Raw genomic sequence first — 24203 nt, forward strand, 5'->3', positions numbered from 1 at the left:
GAAGAGTGCTTCGCGGGGTCAGGGTCTTTACTCAGGTGAAAGACTTGAGTGTGTTTCATTTTAGGAGGGCGAGTAATCTGTGGAAACATTCCTATGCTTCAAATTATGCGTGCACACAATTTTATTCCTGTATTCAAGAATTTTTTGTCCACCATATCCCCCTTCTTAAACTGATGGGGAAATTCTGTTTTCTAGCAGGAGAGCTTGGGATCAAAGAAATATCCTGCTTTTGAGAGTGCTTGTTTCTTTTAAATGACCAGCATTTCTGTAACTTAACATTCTCTCTTTTTCTTAACAAGCAGTAGCAGTTGGCCTAGAAGATGAACTGCCTTCCAGCCACAGTCCCTTACCATGGCTGATACAGCGTGCTTGGGTAGCAGGTACTGGTGACCTCCATGGAAGGCAGCCAGCAGCAAAACCATGGCTGGACCTGCAGCGATACAGCACAACGAAAGCGCGTATATCATCCTCTTCCCAGCTGACATGCCGTTCTCAGAAATTCCCTCCCAACCATTTTATGGATCTGTCTAAAACCATTGCGCGATTTTATACTAGAGGCTGTAAGTGACGCTACGCAGGAGTCAGAAAATTGTTCTTGGACACTGCGCAGATTTCTAGAAGCAGGTACGTGTCACATGTTAGGAGAGATTCATGCTCTCCTTAAAGCCCGAGTTAGGAACCATGTGGCTGTATTGGGATTTGCATGCTTACATGTGAAGCTTGCAGGTGTACGTGTGCACGCAGCGTGTGTTTGGCAATCTCTGTCCAGGATCTAACTGAAATCTAAGAAATACTCAGAAGCTACTCCAATATTAAGGAGAAGTGGTCTGTAGGAAAACCAGGCTTTTTATCCCACCATTGTAACGGATCAATCTTTGTTTCAAAAGGAAGGGGCTGGGTGGTGTTGCTATTAATCATATTAGTTGATTGGAAATGGCATTGGGTTCCACATCCAGAGTTTTCCGAGCCGTTTTGTAATCACAGCGTCTGGACTCAGCTCGGCTCCTACAAGGGCACTAAAATAAACTGAAAGTCATTTGCAAGACTATTGCATACAGCACTTCCAAAACTAAGCTTAGCTAGCTAAATGGCAGTCAAGCTTTCTTAAACATTAACATGTTAACAGTAATGGTTAAAATGTGATTTTCTCGGGGGGGGGGGGGAGAGATACTGTATTCTTCACCTCATGTCAGCAAAGCCAATATTCACTTCCATCTATCCCAACCAGAAACGGATAATACCTTTTTCTGAACGGATTTAATGGGAAAGACATACTCTGTTCGCTGGTGTTTGATAATTGAACAATTACTTTTTTTATATTTTATTGATGTCAGTTTACACATTTGCTAGCACTTCTTTTTTTTAAATGTTATCCTACTGTGCTGCTATTTCTCCAGAGCTGTTTTTCTAGCGTTGTTTAATGATGAATCATGAACATTAACTTTATATATGTGTAATGCTTTATATATGTACATATATATTTATATAAAAATCTGGGTGGTGGCAGGGAGAGACTTATTCTGTCTGCTCCATCTTTTGTTTTGATCTAGTTGCTATGGAAATACTAAGATCAATTTTGACAGAATAAAATACTACAAATTACATTGTCGGATTACCTCATTACAGAGGGCTGGCACTTTGGATTGCAACATTACTGAAACGAAGAGCGTGAACACTACAGGAATTTCTGCTCCGTGGAAAAATGTTATTTTTGGATTCTTCAGGAAGGCATGCATATAAAACCACCGGTTCCCTGGTGAGTGACTGGTCCCTGAGACTGGCAGAACTTTAGTCTTAATTTTTGGTTGTGGTAGGTGACGTCATATTTGGCCATACATTCAGTTTAAGCTGCAACTGGCGTCTCACTGACAAAGGCCTTCATGTTTTTTCTGTTAAACACTTAGGCAACTGATTTCTTACAGCAAGACTGATGGAGTGAGTCTTTTTTCTTCCTTTTTTGGTGTCATCTACTACCTATGTACCTTTGTATTGATATAACTACCATTGTTTTAGTGATTTGCCCTCCCTGATCAAATAGGAAGTATTGCACTATGCCTTATGGTCTCAAAACTGGCTGAAGTTAGAAACAACTGCCCTTTAGTTCATTAGCAGTGAAGGGCACGCTTTTAGAACAAGCAGCTTTGGGATGTAGTCTCACTTGCAGCGGGAGGTCTCTGTGCTGCATGGAGATGGCCGTGAAATCTCAAGTTGCTGTGGGTTTCTTTTTCACGCTGATATAACTTGCACATTTACATGGGGATATGGGCCTTGCTTGAAGAAGTTTTGCAGTTTGAGTCAGGGAAGTCTCTTGGGCTCTAACTACTGGTAGAACTTTGTTGCTGTGTAAGTAAAAGACACGTTTAGTACTAGGTTTTATTTAGGAAACCATTTATACGTTGATATTATTTGTATACAGGGAGACGATCTGTGTGATTTGGCAAATGGTTTAGTCATTCTGTTTTTCTTCTAGTCGAGAATATTACTCTTGCTATATCTAATCTAGAGTTGTAAATTACAGCAGAGGTACAAATCCAAACCAAACATTTTTAAGAATTTGAATGGAGTAGAGCCCCAATTTCCATTTCAGTACTCTCTCTGTTGCCCAATTTGTTAAACTCAAGTGGTCCTATGTGCGAGTAGCATGACTGCCAGAAGCGCTCTCCAGCCATCTGCTTTTTTGGTAAGCCTTTAATTATTTTTGTCCATTTTTCTATCCAAAATTAGAACTGGCAACTCAATTGGTTGATTAATATTGTATTTTTTATAATTTCACATTTCCATCTTATGGCTAGGAAGTGGCAGCAAGGTAATAAAAGCACAAGAAATAAACTTTCCTACTGAAGTCTGGCTGTACTATGGTGGAGATTTTTTACCACGTTGTTTCAGCCTTTCAAGAGTAGCAAGAGAATTGAATAGGAAAAGTTTTGCTGTTTGTGGGCAACGTGAAACTGGAAGGAAGAGACATAGCAGCCTGCATTAACTTGATGAGCTGTCTTGGCAATGTGAAGAACTGCCAGGCACTGATAGAGGCATTTGCAATAGAGCTGAACTTAGAAGCTATCACTGCGTTTAAATCTGAACCAAACCATGCGGTAGAGGAACAAAAGTCAATGAACCAGAAGGCTGGTTCAAAACCCTATGGGAGAAGCTCTGATCTATGTCCTACAACTGGATGGGGCGTGTGTCCAGATTGTCTCAACTGAAGCTTAACTAGAGCTCCTGGGATTCTTCACCAAGAAGGGCTGAAGCCTGGTCCTGTGTTGATATCTAGAGACAGAAGAGGGAGTCAGGGCTGGAGCGGACACTGTGAGATGCTATGGTGTACCCAGGTGTACCAGCCTCTGGCTGGCTGTTCCTCCTGGTTCAGGTTGTCAGAAGGAACCACTAGGTCTTTTAGAGGCTGTGGTTCATTTTGGCTGAGTTGTAGAGTTTAACACATTGGTGGTGAAGGGAAAGTTGGCTTTAAAGGAGGCAGCCTAGAGGACTCCTGAGTTTCAGCGCATGTTGTGGGCAGAGTCCTACTATGTTTGTACGGCTTCAAGTTTTCAGCTTCAGTTCACAAAGTGGCATCACTTGACAGAAACTAAAAGGCTTTAGATGCTTAATGAAGAAATTCTCCTGGACAAATGAATGCTGCAAGACAAGCAGAGGGTAAATGAGAACCCTAGATCATTGCCCTTGCCCTTGCCACCTAATGCATAATGTGGTGCTTTTGGATCTGAGCATGCTGGGTCTGTTGTAGATGGAAGCCAGAGAAGATAGTAATGGAAGTGCCCTGTAATGCAGACTTGGCCAAGGGGATTGCATGATAAAGAATAAGTTATTATTGGTTTGTTTGGGGTGGTTTTTTCCCTTTTAAAATAAATTGCATCAGAATTTTGGTCTGATGAGCAGCATCTTGTGAAAGTGCAACTGGTTTGCAGGATAATGATGGAAATCTCATGTGCCACATGCAGAGGTTTGGTGTTTCCAGCAGCCACTTCGAACTGCAGTGCTGACAGGGGGTGAGAAAGAGAAGGGCTCTTTCGTTGGTGCAGGCTCACATTGTAAAATGTGCCACATCAGATTGTACTGTTGAGGAGAACGGCCTGTCCCCTAACACAGCCTCTCAGTCCATACGTTCATCCTTGTCATTTCTCTTACTGTGTAGACAAAGGGAAAATGTTTCTTTCAGATCATAAAGGGCTCTGGAAACTTAACTCCCTTTGCATTTCAAGAATTGCCCTCTGATTGTGTAGGAGACGTTGGTTTTCATGGCAGTATGATACAGAAAATCAGAAGTTCACAAAACTCTGGTGGTTTCAGGGGTGCTGTCGAGGGTGGGCTGCTCTGACTTGGTGTATCTGGCTGGTCTGCATCTCTTGACTTGCAGGCTGCTAATGGCTATCAGTGCTCAGAGCTGTCAGAATGGAGAAAAGGCAGGCACTGTTTCCGAATATACAAATGCTCAACATGTAAAAAATATTTTTGTTTTAAATTATAATAAAGGCGGGGGGGGGGGAGAGGAAAAGAGAGTAATTTAGCAAGTGGGGATGTGGTGGGAGCCAGCCAGGCTGGGGCTTGCTAATATCTGAACTAGGCTGTTGAAAAATGTTCTAAATCTGTCGGAAGGTCCTGAAAGCTCAACTCTGCCCAGTTTAAGTTAGTGGTGACAGGACTGGACCCTCTATTACTTTTTTATGTGGTGTTATAAATTACTTTCCCATATTTCCAAAGACATTAATGAATCTTTTCAAAGCACATTGTGAAATCATTGTATGTGTTACTTAAACTACTTATCCATATGTACAATAGGTTACTACAATATATGGGCTTTTTCCTTTTGTTTTGCTTTTGCAAAAAACTGGCAAACTAAAAATCTTTCCTCCCCTCCCCACTTTGATTTTTTCCAGGTAAAATGATGGCAGATGTACTCAGCTCAGTTTCATATAACATATTGCTTACTGGAAGAATGAATTTAGCTCTCTGCCCTTTTACTGTAAACTTGGTTTTGTTTTTTATGTATTTGTAATTTCCTTTAGACCATTTATAAACAGGTTAGAAATACCGTTTCATGCCATCTGACTCTATTAATAATCAGAGTTCTTTATATGGGTTCTTTAGGAATCTGTCAAGTAGGAAGAAACTGTATGGTAAACAAACATCTCCAAACTCTTCCTGCTGCACAAATATTCACTGCATTGTTTTGCTATTCCTTAGAGCATTCTGCCTTTACTTAGAGTGTTATAGTCAGGGGATAACTGCTAATTGTTATTTCCAGGAAGAATATTTTATTTTATTCCTTTAGGGTACAAAAAGAAGTCATTTTAGCAACAACATTCATGTTCCATTAAAAATGTCATAGGAAAATTGTGAGAGTTGTGTTTTGGATGACACAGCCAGAAGGCTGCTGGCTGATTTGCCTTCTCGCCTCAATGATATAGCAGAGCCAAAGACAGTGATTCACTGCCACTGGACTTGATGACCTCCAGAGCTCCCTTTACACCTGAATTATTTTGTGATCCCATGAAATTGGAAAGTTCCCCTTGCTTTCCTCCTTGTGTCTGACTGCACATCCCCACCGCTTCCCTTGTGCTGTCCTAGCACTTGTACTCCTGTCTGAGCAGATCCAACTCGCTACACCTGCAGAAAACTAACCTGGGAAAAAACCAGTGAGGATTTCCTGTGCAGTTAGCAGGCTGAGCGTGCTCAGTGAAGGTCCGGTAAATGTTGAAAGCAGCATAAAGGAGAGGGCAGGATTGTGTGATGGGGAGTTGTGCTGGAAAAGAGAAGAGAGAGAAGGTTGTGGGACAGACCTTTTGGCAGCATTGAGCTGTTAGACCAGCTCAGCTGTGTTACTGTACTTACCTCCAAATGGGCTTGGTTATATCAGTGGCAGTTCACATCTCTTACTGTTCCCGTGCAGGGTTGTATGGAGACAGTCCTTTTCCAGGTCATGGTCTCCTCCTTGATTTCATTATTCGGTTTTAACCTGATGTGAACGTACCCGTATGTGACCTTGTTATCACGACAACAGAAAATGTGAACTTCACTAGATTGGCTCGACTTGGCACGAGGAAGCAAGCAGCTGTGCAGGGTGCCGTTCCGCGGGTTCAGTGGTTGAAGAAGTTTGTGGCTACTCATTTCCATCCTCGGGAACACTGCAATTTGCTGCTTCCTCAGGCTGCAGCTTATGCCCTCCCTCCCATCAGTGCTGGTGCTTATATGACCCCGTGAGCTGATTAACTTCTTCCCTCCTGGTTAGTTGTCAACCAGCGTAGTGAGTTGAGTCAGTTCACTGCAGGGTCAGGCAAGTACTGGTGCCAGCAGCTTTGGAGGGAAGGATGAGACCATGGCTGAGGTGGCAACCGGCTGCTAGTTCAGCCTGTCCGGTTTGACTGCACCATCAGGCGTTTCACTGCCATTACTTGCGAGACTGTTGTGTAGAGTAGATCACTATATGCTCTCCACTAAGAATAACTCCCTGCTCTCTTCTGATTACTTGTTTTTAACTGAGAAATTGATCTCCTTTGCAGTGCACTCTTTTACATCATTGCATTGATGATAAATTGTAGTGAAAAGACAGCCAAGGGGTGGGAATTTCTGAAAGCAATGTGTTTTAGGACTCTGCCACTGAAGTGATCCGGTCTGCCTCTGCATTTGCCGGTGATGATACTGCTTCTTTCTATATCGGTAAGAATACAACAGACTGTAAGAATACAAGAGAGGATGTTTCTAAACCTTTGCCTATAGGCTTGACCATCCTCCAGCGGCTACAAATGAAAAATTACTCACAGCATTAAGAAGATGAAAATTTGATCTATGCTAGTCATGGCTGAAAACAGCCCCATAACATCCTTCTGTCTTTCCAGAGAGGGACTGACTCTTATAACCTAAGGTGATAGAATAACCTAGAGAGATTTTTGTTGTGTGGGTGGTAAGAAAGGGCAGGTGGAGAAATAATGAAAAACATGAATTTTCAGTGTGGAGGGGTAGACCTTGGGAGGATTTGTCTGTACAGGTTACAGACCTTTAGCCCAGATTGTGAATTACTTTTCATTTTGGTGAACAGTTGCTCACATGAGTACTCAATTAATTCTAGTGGGATCTCACATGAGGGTGGCCACTTACCAGTAAAACTTAATTGCTCACTATGTAGTGCACGTTTTCTGCTTTGTTTTTTAATGTGGTAGTTTACTGGCAACTTGCAAAGTAGGCTTCTCTTGTAGGGAAGAAATAAGAGTTTCCTATTACAGATATTCTACAGAAATTCTGGTTTCTAATACTTTTTGCATCTATATAACAATTCAGAAATTAAATGTGAATCAAGAAACCCCTAACACCATTTTTTGAGCTGTAATGTTGTTGAATGTAGCACATTTTCTGAATTCTACTTTGCCTGTTGAGAGTTAAGGTGGATTTCAGGCAGACAGTTGGCTGTTCCCTGTCTTACACCTCACGCTCTCTTTGCATTCTGATGTAAACCACTGCCAGATCTCCACCTCAGGAAAGCTGCAGTTATCACTTGCATATCAGTTGGTAAAAAGCACTTCAGGCTCCAGGAGGGTGAGAGCTGCAGAAAGAAAGAAGCAAGAAATCATTGATGACCTTATTTCTGTGAACACTGACGAACTTTGTCATTCACTCCACAAGATAAATACATTGGGTTAAAGGTTTAAAATGTGCTGTTAATGGCTGACTGAGAGCAAGGGATGATGATGGTATTTGAGACCTTAATGTTTTTATTATCTGTGTTTGCTTTGGGCCCATAAGGAACAGATAACTTAAAAAAAAAAAAAAAGGGAAAAATGGATTAATATTTTCATTTATGCATAATTCTGGATATCTCCTTGGACAGAAAGGTGGAAAGTTCCTGAATACTGTTGCAACACAGGACTGCCTTGTGACAACACTGCAGAGTAGGTTGGTGTCACAAAAGAAATGATCTCCAAGAAATGAAGGGGTTCAGAAGTGCAGCGATGAACATGCTTTTAACACTTTCTTCCCTCTAAATGTAAAATTCAGGCACCCACTTTTCTATTTGGTTATGTGCTGATCAGTGATAGCCTTTTAATGAACTGTCCTGGGTCTTATGCTTTCACCTGTTAAAATAAATGACATTTATTAAAAAAACTGTAACAATAACACCAAACCCACATTGTTTTAGGGCATAAATCTACCACTTCAATTGCATGAGCCTGTCAGTGAATTTCTGACACCAAGTTATGTTATTTAATGAGTGCTATTAGGTAGTTCTGTCACTTAATAGGATTGAGGGTTGGAAATGCCATGTAATATCACTTCACTGGAGAAAAAATCAACAAACAGCCCTCACTAAAAACCTCACGTCCCCTTTGATGTCGGTAAGACCTGCTGTCACTTCAGAAAGGAACCCACCGGGGCTGTTTTCACAGGGCTACAGCTGCCATTTTAGGAGAGGCAACAGTTATTCTTGGCAATTTTACGTTAGGGGCAACAAAAAAAAAAAATTCTCCCACCATCTGAACAAGAGTGAAGAAACATAGAATAGTTATGGCAAAAGGCCCTTTGCAGGCTTATGTCCATAAAACATCATCTAGTTCAAGGAAACGGGAATGTAGACTCTGCACAGGGGAAAAATGCTAATGGCCATTATTGTCATGTGCTGTCATTTATACTTGGGTATCGCCTAAAATCCCTGGTGAAGTTCCAGGCTACCTTATGTACCATACAATTAGTGAGAGTCGGGTTTTGTCCTGAAGAATTGTTGATGGTCATGCAGTCATCTGTGTCTCCGGGCATCCACCTGGTTGCCCTCTCCACAAGCTGAGACTGCATCTTTGCAGGAAGAAGTGTCAATTGTGGAAGTGTTGTGGAAGAGTTGTGGAAGAAAGTGGCAACAGCCTGGAGAAAGAATGATGGAGACTGGTAGCAGAAGTTCTCTTTCAGATATTAGTTTGCAAGCTCACGTCACTGGGTAGCTTAAAGCCACCAGAGCTTAATCTCTTGGTGTTTTCCCCTGTGACAAAACCTCTCTTTTCTGCTGAAAAAATTCCGCACCTCACTGGGAGAACAAACATCAACTACAGGAACTACTGAAGAGTGTAGAAAGAGAAACAGGCTCCACTTACGGTCCTTGATGAACACTCTGGGTCTGAGCATGCTTGGTGACACTGTTCTGTTTTGATCCAGAAAGTCAAATTCTCACTTCGATGCTGGTGTCCAAAGCATAGCGAAGGACCTAATTTTTCTCTGCAGCAGTTGAGCAACTGAAGCGGGGTTAAAAATGGAAAAGCTAGATCCCCTTGGAAAATTCTATGGAAAAACGTGTTTTGCCTTTCCCATTAGATTCACTTTTAAGTCCCCGTGCAGGTTCTGGGGGTAAACACGCCTGCTGTCGGTACCATCACGAGGAGTCCCATGTGTCTTTAGAGCTTTCCTTAGCACAGTCCAGATTTTCGCCTGACCTGTGCAGAAGCCTTTTCTTTAAAAGTGCAGCTTCACTTTTTGTGAGAGTATTTTGTAACTTTTTGTTACAGAGTATTTTGGCCGTATGAGATTCCTCTGAGACTCTGTCCTGCATTATTTGAGCATATGTAGAGGACAAACTAGCCGACCGATCTCAGAAAAGCAGTGGGCAGCAGCCACCACTCTTTTGCTGGGCTGCGTGTGTTTACAGGCTGTGGACTGGTGACTGGTGCAGAGGATGAGTCTGTGTCCTTAAACTTTGAATTTCCCTTGGGTACAGCACTGTGTTAAGATACATAGGATGCAATCAGTACCTTCTGGCGCCTGTGTGCAATGGGAAATAAATTCCCAGATCATTTGGAATAAGGGCAGCTATAACATTATATCCAAATCACTTGCACTGGTTTGCTTCTGCTAAATCTACTAATGTAGTGCGTAAAATGAAAAATTCTGTGTAAGTGGTGAAAAATGTATAGTAAGATACCAATTACAACAAAACCTTTTAAAAACATTGCTATTGACAGCTAGATAGGTAGATTGCATGCGAGCATATTGTAAGTGCCATGCGTGTGTAGCTAAAGACAAGGTAAATTCCAGAAGTGAAATACGGCTCCCCTGAAGTCCCTGACAGAAGTCTCTCTCGCTTCGGAGCAGTCAGGATTTAATCACAAATCTTACTGAGCCCATTTCAGGCTAGACAGGCTATATACAGTGGGAATGAAAAAGCCATGTGCAATGTATTCAATTTTTATAGAGAGATCTGTAAGCTTGGTAGTAGATGTTCTTCAGTCCTGAGACATACTTATGGGGTTAAGGTACACACAACTTTTTCCTGTAACAAATCAGATTTGTCATTACTTGAATAAGTGCTGATAGAGACCTAGGGAGAAGTTAAATCCTTTACATAACTTGATGAAATAATACCAATGACAATGCTTAAAAAGTAAATTAGGCTGCAATGTCCTTATTTCTTCCCTTACGGCAACTGTTTTCCAAAGCCTGTGGCAGATTTTGGCAATAAAACTGGATTTAGGGATTGAGGGTCTTTCCGAGGCTGGACTTTTTGCATTTCATTTTAGATGCTTCAGTTTTGCAGATCTTCAGGGGTGTTTTTTATTCAAATTGTTGTGTGGCTGTTAATTGTTATGTGTCCAATTCACAAGAGTTTCCAAGTGGGATTTGTGACTTGAGAAGAAAGTGGGTTGTGCAAAAAATGGCTTTGGCTTTGTCAAGAGTATTGAAAAGTGAGTGCTTTATTGCAGTTGAAGACACTCAAGGTGCATAAAAATTGTCCTGTGGGTCAAAATGTTTTATACATGCAGAGAAGGAAAGTGAAGTGCCAGGGTTTGAATCCTTGGTATAAAGAAGGTTTAAGTGCAGATCTTTTTTTGGACCTTGACAGTGGGATCTAAATAGAAAATGCCCAGCTAAGCTTAGCGAAGTCCTGCTGGGATAGGTCATTTTTTGAATAATCCAAACATGACTTGGGCCAACTTTTTCTGTTCAGAAAGCTGCATAGGTCCCTGGTTTACAACAGACCACTTTTTTAGGGATACTCTGTGCAAAGAAGTGCAATGTCTAATCTCAGTATCGAATTGTTGCAGCGTTATGCACAAATAGCTCCACTAAGGGGATATCCAGATTAAACATACACCTTTTCCCTTTGATTTATTTCATTTATTTCTGCAATCATGGATCCCTGAAATCTTGAGGGCAAACAGTTTCGCATTGGTTAGATGCTTAGACACAGAATAAGCTGCAGAAATAAGCAAAGGGTGATGTTTTGCATTTGTCTCGGAAGGCGGCTGCCCAGCTGGACTGACAGAGTAATAACTTCATCGCATCACCTAACCTCGCTTACCCAAGAACGGCCAGCACAAAAACTTCTGCTTCCTTAGGCAGTGGCCATTAATATTTTGACACTTGTTTTGGCTCTTTCACGTGAGGAAGCATTTAGTGTGTCCAGTAAAACAAAAACACTGCCATGCAAGACCTCACGCTGACCGGATCACCTTGATAAAACCACGCTTAGTATGATTTCAGTTATTAAATACATTTTAATAAGGAGTTGAGATTTAAGTGTCCTTTGTTAAATGTCATCGTTGTACATCAGAGACGTTGAACACTCTATCAGCGTCCGCACAGCATGCGCGTACGGCTGCGTGCAAGGCAGTCTCACCTCCTGGGCAGGGATTGTCTGTGTGGGAAAAGCACGAGGGGGAGCCGTCCGTCTGCGAGTGGCAGCGTCGCCGAACCATGCCTGTGCCTGGGGCTGAATGCTGCCAAGGCTTTATTCCCTACCTCGTTCTAAAAAACAATTTATGAGATTTAAATGGGATTTTTAAAAGTGCGGCATGAGCTGATGTAGCAGAGGGGACCAATGGGAATTTGGGAAAAGGGAATATAGGCATATTCTGTTTCTTAAGTGAATAAACAAAAGCTGTAGAACCAAGCACTCCTGAACGCTAACGGTTATTTTCTTTTCAATCCCTGAATTTCCTATGTTAGGCCATTTCTCTTTTGGAGTCTTCTACTTCGTAAAAAGACATATTGCTTTGGAAAAGTAGTAAAATGCCCAGAGTGTAAAATATACTTCTGCTCCCTCTCTCCCACTGGTACCTCTGTGAAAACTCAACGGTCACATATTGCACTAAGAAGAACATCAACACCTGGACAGAGTCCGGCTGGTCTTCAGACTGCAGACCGGCTGAGAGGCAGCACGTGTGTTGGGCACTGGGGGAATGTGCTCTGCTCAGGTAGATGCATTCACAAGCTGTTTAAAGCCGCATAGGAGATCTTTCTCAGATAGAGTGAAACTAGGATAGTTTCACAAGCAATGGAATAGATGCAGTGTGTGGTGGTGTGTCAAGAAGGAGTTCACAAAAGCAAGTGAGGAAGCTGTTACATGGTCACTTCATAGTGAAATAAGTGTCAGCTGTCAGCAAAAGGGAAATCCCATCCAACTCTCTTCTAGCCCCAGATGTTTGTTTCTGCTGCCTCCCTTGCTCCAGCATTAGTCTTCATGGCAATGATCCGTATCAGAAAACTGATCCAGCTAAAAACTAGCCAGACTATTAAAAAATAAATAAAAACCCACCAACTTGGACTTAGGCCAGGCTGAAGCGCCTCTGCATCTTGCAGCTTGTAGGAGTAAAAGTCAGGTGTCAGGACTGTCAGGACAGGACTGTTAAAATTTGCCCATAAAGATCTAGGAGGGAGCCATGCTAAGAAATGAATCATGGGAAGTTCAAAAAGCCAACTTCTTTCCCCAAAAGAATCTACTCCCAGCATCGGTAACTTTGCCAAGACGAACGTCTGAAGTCTGTGTGTGCAGCCATTCACCAGCGCAGTTTCTTCTATGTGGGAGCTTCTCCCTGCTTCAGTGCATTAGCATTTTTTTCCATGGGCATAGGCTGGGAGAGACTGGTTTCTTCACATTCTACTGTATCTGCATGAGAACAGCCTTCAGGAAGAACGCCGAGACACCACAGACTTCATATGTAACAGCTTTGGTGTGGGAACCGTGATCAACTGCTCTTTAAGGTTTTGGCTGGCTTCCCAGTTTTCTGGTGTTTCAGTTCTTGGGATGTCCTTGCACAGAAGGTGGAGGCGATTTATAGCTTGTGTGTTGGGAAACGGCATTCGCGTAAATGGTTTTTCCTAGATAACCGGGAAATTTGGAGTCTTCTAGGACTTTTGCGTGGAAAGACTTTAGGTATTTATTTATTTTTCCTTTTGAAGCAACAAGGCAATGCTCCCACTACTAGGTACCCTAAGTAGGAAGCATTTATGTTTTGGAAGACTTTTGTTTCATACATTCTGTATAAGAGAACAAAAAAAAAAATTTGAACCTCTATCTCCTCCCAAACATCCCTGACCGAGCGTATTAACGGACTGTTTTTGATTTTAAAAGATACATGACTGATCTTAGTTGTTCTGTAAGAGTGAGGTTCTGGCTACAAAAAATGCAGTGCTGCTTCCAGATGCTGACGTGCAGCATTGATGACGGGTAGTGAGAGACCCCGAGCAGAGGAGAACTTTTCGTAAGACCAGAGCTGTTAGCGTGAGACTCCTGGGTCCATTCCAGTCAGCCCGCATGATATTTCCTCTGGAGTTTCAATCGGATTAGATATTCATCTTCTCTTCCTGTTCCAAACTGTTGTTTAGTGTTGATGTGTCCTCTTAAACCGTTGCCAAGTTCCAGCACAGTGGTGGTGAAGCCAGTCCTACGTCTATGCTGGGATTTTTAAACTTTTGGAGAAGTTTAACCCTTTGTCTCCATTGAAATCAGTGGGACATATGCACCTAAATCTCTTAAATGGCTTTGAGAATTCCAGTGCTGCAGCAAACCGAAAGGCCAAGCTCAGGGGCCCGCGGCAGCTCTGAACCTACTTCCAGCCTGTTCCCCTCTGCAAGGTGCAGAGTGAGTGTTTATAATCTCCTTGGGAATGCCTGCGATAAGCAAACTCACTCCAATGTTTGTGAGGTAGTTCAAAGTGAGATGCAAGAAATAAAAATCTGCCTTTGCTGCCTTTTCTGCAGGGCGGATGAGGAGGGGGTCTCTCCCAGCCCCTCCGCACAGCCCGGTGCGGAGCTGCCCTCCTCCTGCCCAGGTTAGAGTTACGCAGGGGGGCACACACACCGACCTGCACCCATGCAGGAGCTGCCAGTGCTGCGGGGGCTAGCAGGTTCTCTATCTGAACAAACTAAATCTGGGTGATTCCTGTGATTTCCTTTGCTAGAGAGGGTAACTGGAGCCTGCCCTCAGTTCCCTGGTTGTCCTCACAGTCTGGAGCTTTGCCTTCCAAAATGGGCTGTGCCCTTCAATTTTCTGCATTGTTGGCTGACCCTTACACCGGAATAGCTGTTCCAGCTCTTTTGGCTCCCTTTTGAAGGGAGCATGACTGGAGCAAAATGACCGGCACACTGGTGAATGAGTGAAGAGTGCTGCGGAGAAACTGTAACGCTGTAGTATTTGAAGATAAAGTGAGCAAAAGAACATGCGAATGGCTGTCCTGGGTCTGACCAGAGGTCTGTCTAGTCCAGCAGTCTGTGTGTGAAAGGGACTGAAGACACGCGCAGACTCGCTGCTTTTGCGATGTACATAAATTGTCAGTTCTCAGAGACAATCCTATGGCAAACATTCTGAATATTTAGCAAATTCTGGATCTTGTTCGGATATTCTTGAGAAGGTCAATTATATCAGCTAGACTGCGCCTCTGCAAGCCAAATATCCTTTATCCTAAATACAGCTAGGAAAAGGTTAGGCGCGTGACACAGCTCTGGTTATTCAAACGCTTTTGTTACTTGCAGTCTTTGTGAACTGTTCTTCTGACTGCCACAAGGTATTTCACCAAGACTTTGTGCTCATCTGAACAGGTCAGGGAGAAATATAGAAAGTGCTAAGGGAGGCAAAAATCTAAATACTGTATTAACAAAAATTAATATTAATTGTTATAATGCATAAGTATTTAGCATATATGCTTTTGATAGGTCACCATATACATGATTGGGTATATAATGACTAATTAAAAACCTAGGGCATACGGGCTGGGGGTTAATTTTTCTCTGGAAATGTAAGTGGCAAAAATGTTTCATAAATGGCTATTGTTTTCTAAAAGGACCAGATTTCTTGTGCTGGTTGGTTTTTTGTTTTTTTTTTTTTTTTAAATCCTTGGAGATACAATAGATACATACACAACACTTGGTTATCCACATAGATTTCATTTATTTGTGTTTGCCTGCTTAGTGCAAACTCATTACTTGCCAGTAAAGTCCTCTGTTGACACAAAAAGACACTGGGGAAATATAATTTTTTTTACAATAAAGTCTTGTATTCATATAAAATGTTTCTCATTGGTAAAACAAAATAAAGAACCCAGAAGCACTAGCGTGCAGAAGTTCACAGCTTCTTATACGGTACATGTGCCATAGCACAGGGGACAGTGTAGCCACATAACGAGGAACCTAATACATTTTAAAAATCTAATGACAGGACTGATGGCTCAATGACTTTGAAAAACTTTTAAAACTCATTGTCTGAGAGTGTGAGGATGAACAACTCTAATAAGCTGTGAAATGTATTTACCTTTAGAACAATATGTTTTGTTCCTTTAAGTTCAAGCCTTTGGTTCATTGAAAGGGCTCTGCTGATTTCTAAGGTGGGGAGCTAGGAGTCAAAATGGAATTCAAAGTTTAAACTTGGTAAAGGACCTGTATCTGCAAAAGCATTTTGCAATAAAAAAAACTGAAAACACGAACAAACACGCAAAACCCTTCCCCAAATCCTCAACCCTTTGCATAGAAGAGATGGCAGCTTTTGCTGTAGTTGTTATCATGACATTTTAATTCCAAATAGGACTGCAGCCTTCTGTTACTGTTGCTTGGGAAGCACCAACGTGGATATATTCTGCAGGGGAAAAAAAAGAAATCTGTGCTAATGTATCTCTGGTGTCAGGGTGTAAAATGCTAGTGGTGGATAAAGCTGCTTTACTCCCTTTTTTCCTGGCCTCAGAAAGACTAGACTCTTCTGCTTGTTTCTGTATGGCTGTGTGAAGAAATGACCATGGAGGAACATATATGAGTGAGTTTTGTACAGAAATCAGATCCAGGGTCATTTTCTTCTCTGGCAGATCTGTGATTTGGGGCCAGCTCTGAAGAAATCCTGTCTTCTGCATGTGAGCATAAGTCACAAAGGGAGGCATTTCATCAGGAGACAGAGGCATTTTTTCCACTGGAGTAAATTAAAGCATAAATTAAAGCAGGCTGAAGGTGCAGCCTTGTGCTTAGTAACACCTCAGAAAGGCTCAGTGATCATAAACTCATAGAAAAACTGAGTTTGGAAAGATCTCTGTAGGCCTCGAGTTGAACCATCTGCTCAGAGCTAACTTCCAATCTAGATGAAGTCATGCAGGGTATTACTAATTGAGTTTTGAAAAGCCAAAGTTGGAGATCATTTTATAACCTCCTTGGTCCCTGTTCCACTGTCATCATAAGGAACTTCTTCCTTATGTCCAGGCAGGATTTCCCGTGCCGTGCCTGTTGCCTCCTGTCCTTTCACTGAGCACCTCTGAGAACCGCCTGGTTCCATCACCTCTCTCAACCTCTCAGGCAGGTGAAGAGTGCAGTATGGTGTCATCTCATCCTTCTCCTCCCCAGGCTGAACAAGCCCTCAGCTTCTCCTTGTCAACCCCAACCATCTTAGTGGCGCTCTGCTGGACTCTTTCCAGTTTGTTGATGTGCAAATATATCCATATTATACGCCGGAGGGCCCAAATCTGGCCACAGCGTTAGAGTTTCGGCCTCATGAGTGCTGAGTAGGGGGAATAATGGCAATTCTTTCTGCATATTGTCATCCTCTCAATGTCTGTGTCCTTGCTATGATTTTGTTTCCTTCTGTCACAGCCGGTATAAAAGCCATGCTGCTTTTGCTCGATGGCTGCTACAGATTGTCCCAGCTGGGCTGTGGGATCTATACTTGAGGGTGCTTTTCATCTGCAGATTGAAGTGCTCTGTTAATGTCACATGCATGGGGTAAGTCAGAGAGCTCCTGCATGTGCAGAGAGCTCAGGGGGAATATGGTTTGTTGCGAGGCAGGGGAGTCCCTTAACCTTGGTGGGAGTTAAGTAAACGCACCGGGGCGAGAGCAGCCCCGTTGCAGGCAGAGCTGTACTGAGTTGAGCATTCACTTTTGCAGGCTGTGAATGAGACCTGAAAAAAATGCCATTCAGAAGGAAGTCCTCTCTGTTTCAGAGGATTTTTCTAGCCGTTGGACTGTTGTCACTTGTATATGAGCTGTGCCTAGCCTGAAGATACAGCATTAATTCAGCTGCTGCCTCAAAATCTTTGAATCACTCAGGAGAATTAAAAAATATAAAAGAAAAGAGATTGGTCTTTCCCTCCCTCCTCTTCTCCCTTGAGCCTGTGGCTGAAGGGAGAAGAGGTTCTTCCTTGCTTAAATGGTTCTTCCTATCCTTGAACATCCTTTTCCAACTCTTCTCAAAGCCAGAATAAACACTGTACTTCTAGCATCATTTGGGAAATGTACCTTTAACACAGAGTTTAGGTTCTGGCAGGAAACAAACATCGTTTCAGTTCAAATCCCTTTTTTGAGTGCGAACCAGGTATTCCAACTCAGATGGGAGTACCGGAGTGCTGAGGAGGACATCAGGAGTGTCTGATGACCGATGCCCAAGGTCATAGCCCCTTTCCCCCACGGAGGCTCAGCCTCTAATGCAGTAAGGTTAGGAGGATCCGCATGTAATATAGTGCACACACTGTTCTGGAGCCGAGCATGCTACTCACTGCTAAATTTACAGAGAAGAAAGGCACTGCATGCCAAAATTACATAAATTCCGCTGGTTTCCTATAGACTAAACCTCATATTCACTAGGTGTGATTACCTCATGCTCACCTCTGCACCTGGGGAGTATACAAGGCCAACAAACAGACAGGCCGAGCCAGAAGAAAGCTTCCTGGTTCCTGAAATCACTTTGCTTATTCAGTGAAATACTGTATGCGTGGTGCACAAGTTCAGAGTGGGAGCACGCGTAGCGATTTGGAGGTCTGCGTTTGTTTATTGTGCAGGTCAGCCTCTAGCGCTGACCAAAATGAGGTCTGCCTGCTGAAAGGGACCAAGGTGTGCTGCACAACGTGGTTCTGAGCGAAGGGGCGAGAGCCAGTGCGTATGTCCCAGCTTCTCCAGGACAAACACACGCAGAGGAAACCTCTTGTTTTGCTAACATGACTCTGTTACACGCTGCTGTGGTGGTGCACAAGCCCTGTTTCCTGCTCACATCTCCATCTGCACATGGGGAGTCCTGTTCGCAGGGGGAGACGAGACATGAGGTTTTCTTCAGTGAAGGGTGGCAAGTGCTGGTAGAGAATAACGATCAAGTCAGGCAAACCTTGTTAGTTACAAGAAGTGCCTTTTCAGCCCAAACAGGGTTTTTCACAGTCATTTTTTGTTTGTGCTAAAATTTGGTTTTGCAAATGAAAGCTTGATAGATTTTCTTTTTAAATCAAAATAACTTTTCAGGAAAAACAAGAACCCATTTGCCTTCCATTAAATAAAACTTATTGTCTTCCTCAGCTGTCCTGAGAGCTTAAGGGCAAAGGCATGCCTACTCTTTATATGGAACAGAAAGATGATCTGTAGTAAGGACCACTATGTTTTCATTTTTATCTGCTCCATTTTTGCAAGCATTTTGAGCTGAGTGATGTCAGAGACAGCGGGAAATCAGGTCAGGCTACAAGACTTGCTGTCTTTAGGGGAAGTGCTGCAGGGCCATCTCTGAAAGCAACAAAATACCCTGAGTGTATCCATAGGGCCCTAAATCCAGGTGGCATATTTCTCCAGAGCCTTGCAGCTTGCCCGGCCACTCTCTGATGGTGACTGGAGGATGCACGGTCCCTTCACACTCATGACACCAGTTCTCTAATGCTCTGCATGTTTGGAAGCTGGTTTCCCAAGTAAAAGTTGTTTTTCATGGTCTCTTTGTTTGTTTGCATATCTGTCTCCCTCCCTCTTAAATGCTGAAGCTGTTCACCAAGGAGATTTTAACTCTCTCCAAGTTTTGTGATACAAAGAAGCTGCACTGATGAGGGAGACGCCATAAATGTTTTGGCTATGACGTGGTCCCACACCTTGCTAGACACCCAAGAATCCACATGTGAGTGAGGCATTGTAATGTCTCGACCACAGGCTGTGTCATAAAGCAAAATCCATCCAAGTTTCCTTAATTCCAGTGTTCATTAACTACTGGTTTTACTTTCACCCGTCTGCCTTCCTGGTTATTGCTCCTAAACATTTTTGCCACACCCTTCTTCTCTATACTCTTTTCAATCCTTCCTGGAAATATATCTAAGTCATTAATTAAATCACTTAATGGGAGCATCAAGATAGTTACAGGATATAAGGAGTGATCATATTACTGTGACCGTTGTCCTGCCTTCCCCGGTCCCCACCCACCTCTTTCATTTTTGCTCCTCTGGCCTGTTGTATCATGTCTCCATGGAAGATTACCATTTCAAGGCAAAGGCTGTGCCATTGTTTTCTGAGAACCACCCAGGATAGCTAGGGGAGCTCGAGTAATAATAACTATTATTAATAGTGTGGTAGAGGGTGGAATTTGGCTGCTGGATCCTTTTTGTGTGGAGGGCCTTTATGCTGAGATACGGTGCTACGCTTCAGCGTTGTTTGCCCTCGGAAAATACAGAGCAGATGGACTTTTCCTCAGTTTTTAATATCCCTCATCCTGAAAATATTTTTGAGTCAATGTAGCTTGAAAATCTCATTTGAAATGAACCGCTCTTTTCTCCATGGCAGGTGCGTTTGTCCTAACGGGATCTGCCATGAGGTTAACTCAAGCCAGTGTTTGGATGAGCAGCAACATTGGGAGTCCTGGCCCAAGAACTGCTAAAAGATGAGTGTTCAGAACAAGCATATTTTCTTGCTCATAAACTGCTTGAGGATAAGTGAGAGCGAGAGAGACTTAGTGAGTTGAGACACATAGGTGCAGAGGTGTGTGTGTATGTACCACCGTTCCTCCAGTCCCACCTACCCTGGCAAGCAAAAATTTTTTTACGTAATTGACTTAATTAGCCCAACTGAACTAGCGATTGCGCAATAAACTGAATAGACAAGCTTTCTTCTAGAAGATTGAAACCATATATGTTAACTTGGTTAAGAGCTTTTCTTTAGTCGCCTGCCAAACACTTGACTTGGTTTATATCGTGACTTGATAAAGAAATGACATCATTAATACAATAATAACAAATAATTTCTATGTAAATCAGTGGACCTTCCACCTGAATCATTTTAATGATTGCCCTCCAGCTCCCTTTTTCATTCAAACGGCATCTTCATATCCAGTAATAACTATTCATTCATTTACTTCTGATTGTTTTGGACTTGATAAAGGAAGCAAAAAGGGCAGAACCCTTCAGAAGCTTCAGAATCCAAACAAACCAATTATTGTATTGCCTTTTATCAGGTTCTTGCAGCTTTGTTTAATGTTCATCATTTTAATGTTGGCTTTTTCCTGAGTTTTTGAGGTTTGGAATACAAAGTATTCTTTTATCATTGCTACCGTTTTGCAACACTCAAAATATTTTATGCTTTCTCTAGAAAAGCAACATCTCTCACAGTTCAAGTCACCTCTTCATTAAAATATGAGGTTTGCAGTACATCAAGAATCAGATGAAATTGAACTTGAGCTAGTACATCCATTGGGGAGAGTTTCCTATCAACTGGGACTGGAACGGAGTCTTTCGACCTCTTTTCCTGACTATGCCTTTAAGTCACTGTCTGGCTCTTGTAATATAATTAACTTTTTAGCACTTGCCTGCAAAACAAGGATGATTATTTTATCCTCACAAAGGATTGTTAAGAAGCTTAATTAAACTGTGCCTTTAAAGTACTTTCCTTAGTACACTACAGAAGATTAGTGTATTAACGTATATCACATGCATTACATATAAGTAGCTTTATACCAAGAACATTAAGTGATTGTATACTTTGGAAAAGGCCTTTGTGTGCATCTCCACTCATGGCAGTATTTTATGTCAACTCACTTCTTTGAGTCAGAAACGTAAATGTAGTAATTAATATCCTCTTGTGCCTGAAAGCCAAAGCTCCGCAATTAACAATAATGTCCAGGTAATAATTAAGCTTTTTCTATATCCTGTGTCTAGCAGCGGGTAATATGGACAATCTGAGCTGCCTGGTCATAGCTGATATTTTAGGCAAGGGCAGTGAGGAAGCTGAGATGGTTTTAAAAAAAGATGATGTAGTCATGCAGGAATGCAGTCATCTGAAAAGTACCTATGATAGATGGGGAAAAAATGCTTCATTCTTCCATAACTAGGTCTCTCTAATGGTTCCCTATGATCAACATAACACATGTCAAAAACTGAGTTTACGTGGACCAAGACTTGGCAGGTTTTACTGCCAAAGCATCAGCCATCTAGTGATGTGAAGAGCTGGCAAGGTGCTCAGGCTAGCAAGGCAGCCCACACTTAGGTGATAATTTATGGCTACCTGTAATCTCCTCTAAATAGAAACCATTCATATTCTCACTAGGGAAGCCAGAAATGACCAGACAATGTGAGTTCAGCCAAACCAAGACTTCATATAACTTTACAAAAGACAAATGCTCTCTGGTACTGACATTAACAATTGTATGGGCTCTTAGAAAGTGTTCGCTTTTAGGTTTTATTTATTTTAGTACTGTTTGCTTGTGTAATTTAAAAAAATGGCAGTTTATAAGAGCTGAAATAGAATTTTAACTCTTGGACTTTGATTCTGTTTATTTAAAGCACAAAAAAGACTCAGGACCAGCCCAAGTCAGCGCAGTGCCGTGCAGTGTTGTTTGTGCACTCCCAACGGGTGACTTGCTGATAATTCCAAATGTGCGTGATACTGAAATTATTAGTCATTGATGCTATCTATCACGGTGCTGCAGAACTCATGCAGACACTCTCCTTGCCCCACCCTGTGGTTTGGCATTGCTCTGCCCTTCCCTGGTGTGCTTCTGCCTCCGCTCTGGGAGGTAAAGTGGGTGTTGGCAGGGTAGGCATGGGCCACATCCACCAGGCTGGGGATGCTTTTCCCTCTCCTCCGCACAGGACCACAGCCAATTAGAGCTGGCGTGTGCAGGAGGCAGTGAATCTTGGGAAGATCTTGTGCTTTGGGGAAAAATCTGGTAATCTTAAGTGAGAGCAGGGGTTGACCTAAGTCCTTCTGATACTGGGACTGTGCCACCTTGCAGGTATGAAGTCTTCCAGGAACAGGTCTGAGGCCTTCTGTGAGATCAGATAAGATCACCGGGGAACAGGCTGTTAGAAAGGAGTAAGAGAGAGTTCTCCATTTACAGGTCCTCGGTCTCCTCATTCAAAGATTTAGTGTTCCCATAGCTGGCGGTGTAAAGAATTCAAATGTTATTGCCTGCGTGTAGTCACCCACTGAAGCTAACAGAACCAGGTTGAGAATCTCGGTTTAGATCTACCTTTTCCTCGAACCTGATTTATTCATGTGCTGAGATCAAGGATTCCACATGAGATTCTCTTAATTCTGAGGGTGCTGATGTCTAATTTTGGTCTGAGCTATTCTCTGCTCTGCCTGTTGGTCTGTATCTGCTGTTTATCTTTGCACATATGCATAGTTATGCATTACTATTTATGAATGTTCTTCATTACCCTCCTGAAGAGAGTGCAATACTGCAAGGGGACAGGGACTCTTTATTCTTTATATACAGTAATACAATACAGCCTTTAGGTATCACTGAAACTCACATCATTAATTCCATTAAGTTTAACCAGTGAGGAAAACTGTACTTGTTTCACAATTCTTTGTGTTTTATTAACTTCTCTTTTGTGGACCATCAGGTTCAAGTCTTCTCTCTTTTTTTTTTTTTTAAGTTTTCTTTTTTTGTAACTGTTAAGCAATTCCACCTGGAGATGTGAAAACTTCACAGGCTATAAAGCTTACATCCTGCAAATCTCCCTATCCAATATTAAAAACATCTAAAGGAGGGGAGGCACCGTTGAAATATTTTGAGTTATGTTTAGGAATGAACACAGGGATTGGATTTGTTCAACAAAATAGTCTTTGCAGTTTTAGGAATGGCCCAATGAATGAATCTCAATGCAATGGAAGTATTGAAAATACCTTTTACTAGATAGTGAGATGAAACAACTTCTTTAAAATTGTTAGTAGAGTTAAAGCCATGTGAAAAAGATCTTAAAAGCAGAAGGGACAGTGGCAGCTGCCACTGCCTTTAGTTAATTGTGGAAGTCCTTCTCTCCCACCAATGACCTTTGAAAAGATGCTTTTCCTTGCAAAGGGGAAACATCTGTTTCTCATGTAAGTTAATACTTAACCTAAGATACACAGTAGAAACACCTTATCAAAAATAGGATAGAGGCAAAGACTGGAAGGATTGGTTTATGCACCCGTAGTGGAAGCAAGGTGATACTTTCGAATCAAATAGAAGAACATTGATCTTGGGTCGAAAAATATTGTATAAGAAGCATGGGCTTGTTTGTGTGCGTGTGTGTATGTATGCCTATATATGTAATTATAACTGTTTCTAATAGGTTATGGTTTTGGAAATGCTAGCCTTTGCATTAGTAGTCTCATATTTATTTAAGATGCTTGAGAGCGTAGCCATGTTACACTGAGTTTAGTACTTGTTTCTTGTTAACTTGCAGAAAAATGTTCTAGTTACACCTTCAAACTCTTTTGTACTACACTTGCCGTCATACCACCCGTACAGTGTGGTGCTCCTGTGGTTCTTTTTTAAGATAAAGATGGAATGCTAAAGCAAATAACTATCTGAAGCAAATCTACAGAATATCCTAGTCCATATAGCAGGCTTCTATGTCTGCTTGATGAGCAATGAAAACTGGAGTCTGATGTCATATGAGCATTGTCAGAGGAGTGAAAAAGAGCATTTGAGTGCATAGTTATATCATTGAAATATCACCACGTCTTTGCTTAAATGTAGGCAGCAGTGTGTGAAGTTTTGTGGTTCTTTATGCCTTAAAGGAAAACCTTATAACTTGTTTTCCTTCATGTTGCCATAACACTTTGTATCTTAGCAATAAATATTGGGTAAATTTAGTGTTATCTCAAGAAATTTGTGCTCCAGAGATTTACTGTTCCACTCCCACAGTACCTTTAAACCCCACATCAGTAGGAGGACAGCAATTCCTGGCCTGTGTTAGGACCAATTTACCTCATTTCCTCTGCTTCAGCAAAGTGAGATGGAAGAGGT

At 42.1% G+C, this 24203-nt stretch overlaps 1 long non-coding RNA gene across 1 annotated transcript in view; it reads left to right on the forward strand.

The window, feature by feature from the left end:
- The first annotated feature begins 305 nt into the window (after positions 1–305).
- The window catches only part of LOC142411842 (uncharacterized), a 146353-nt gene continuing 122455 nt past the window's right edge, over positions 306–24203 (forward strand). Inside the window, exons 1-2 of the long non-coding RNA XR_012776307.1 lie at positions 306–624; positions 1627–1756. This is a non-coding gene — a long non-coding RNA (uncharacterized LOC142411842). The remainder of the gene's footprint in view (positions 625–1626; positions 1757–24203) is intronic.

This window comes from Mycteria americana, chromosome 6 (assembly GCF_035582795.1).
Source record: "Mycteria americana isolate JAX WOST 10 ecotype Jacksonville Zoo and Gardens chromosome 6, USCA_MyAme_1.0, whole genome shotgun sequence".
NCBI lineage: Eukaryota > Metazoa > Chordata > Aves > Ciconiiformes > Ciconiidae > Mycteria > Mycteria americana.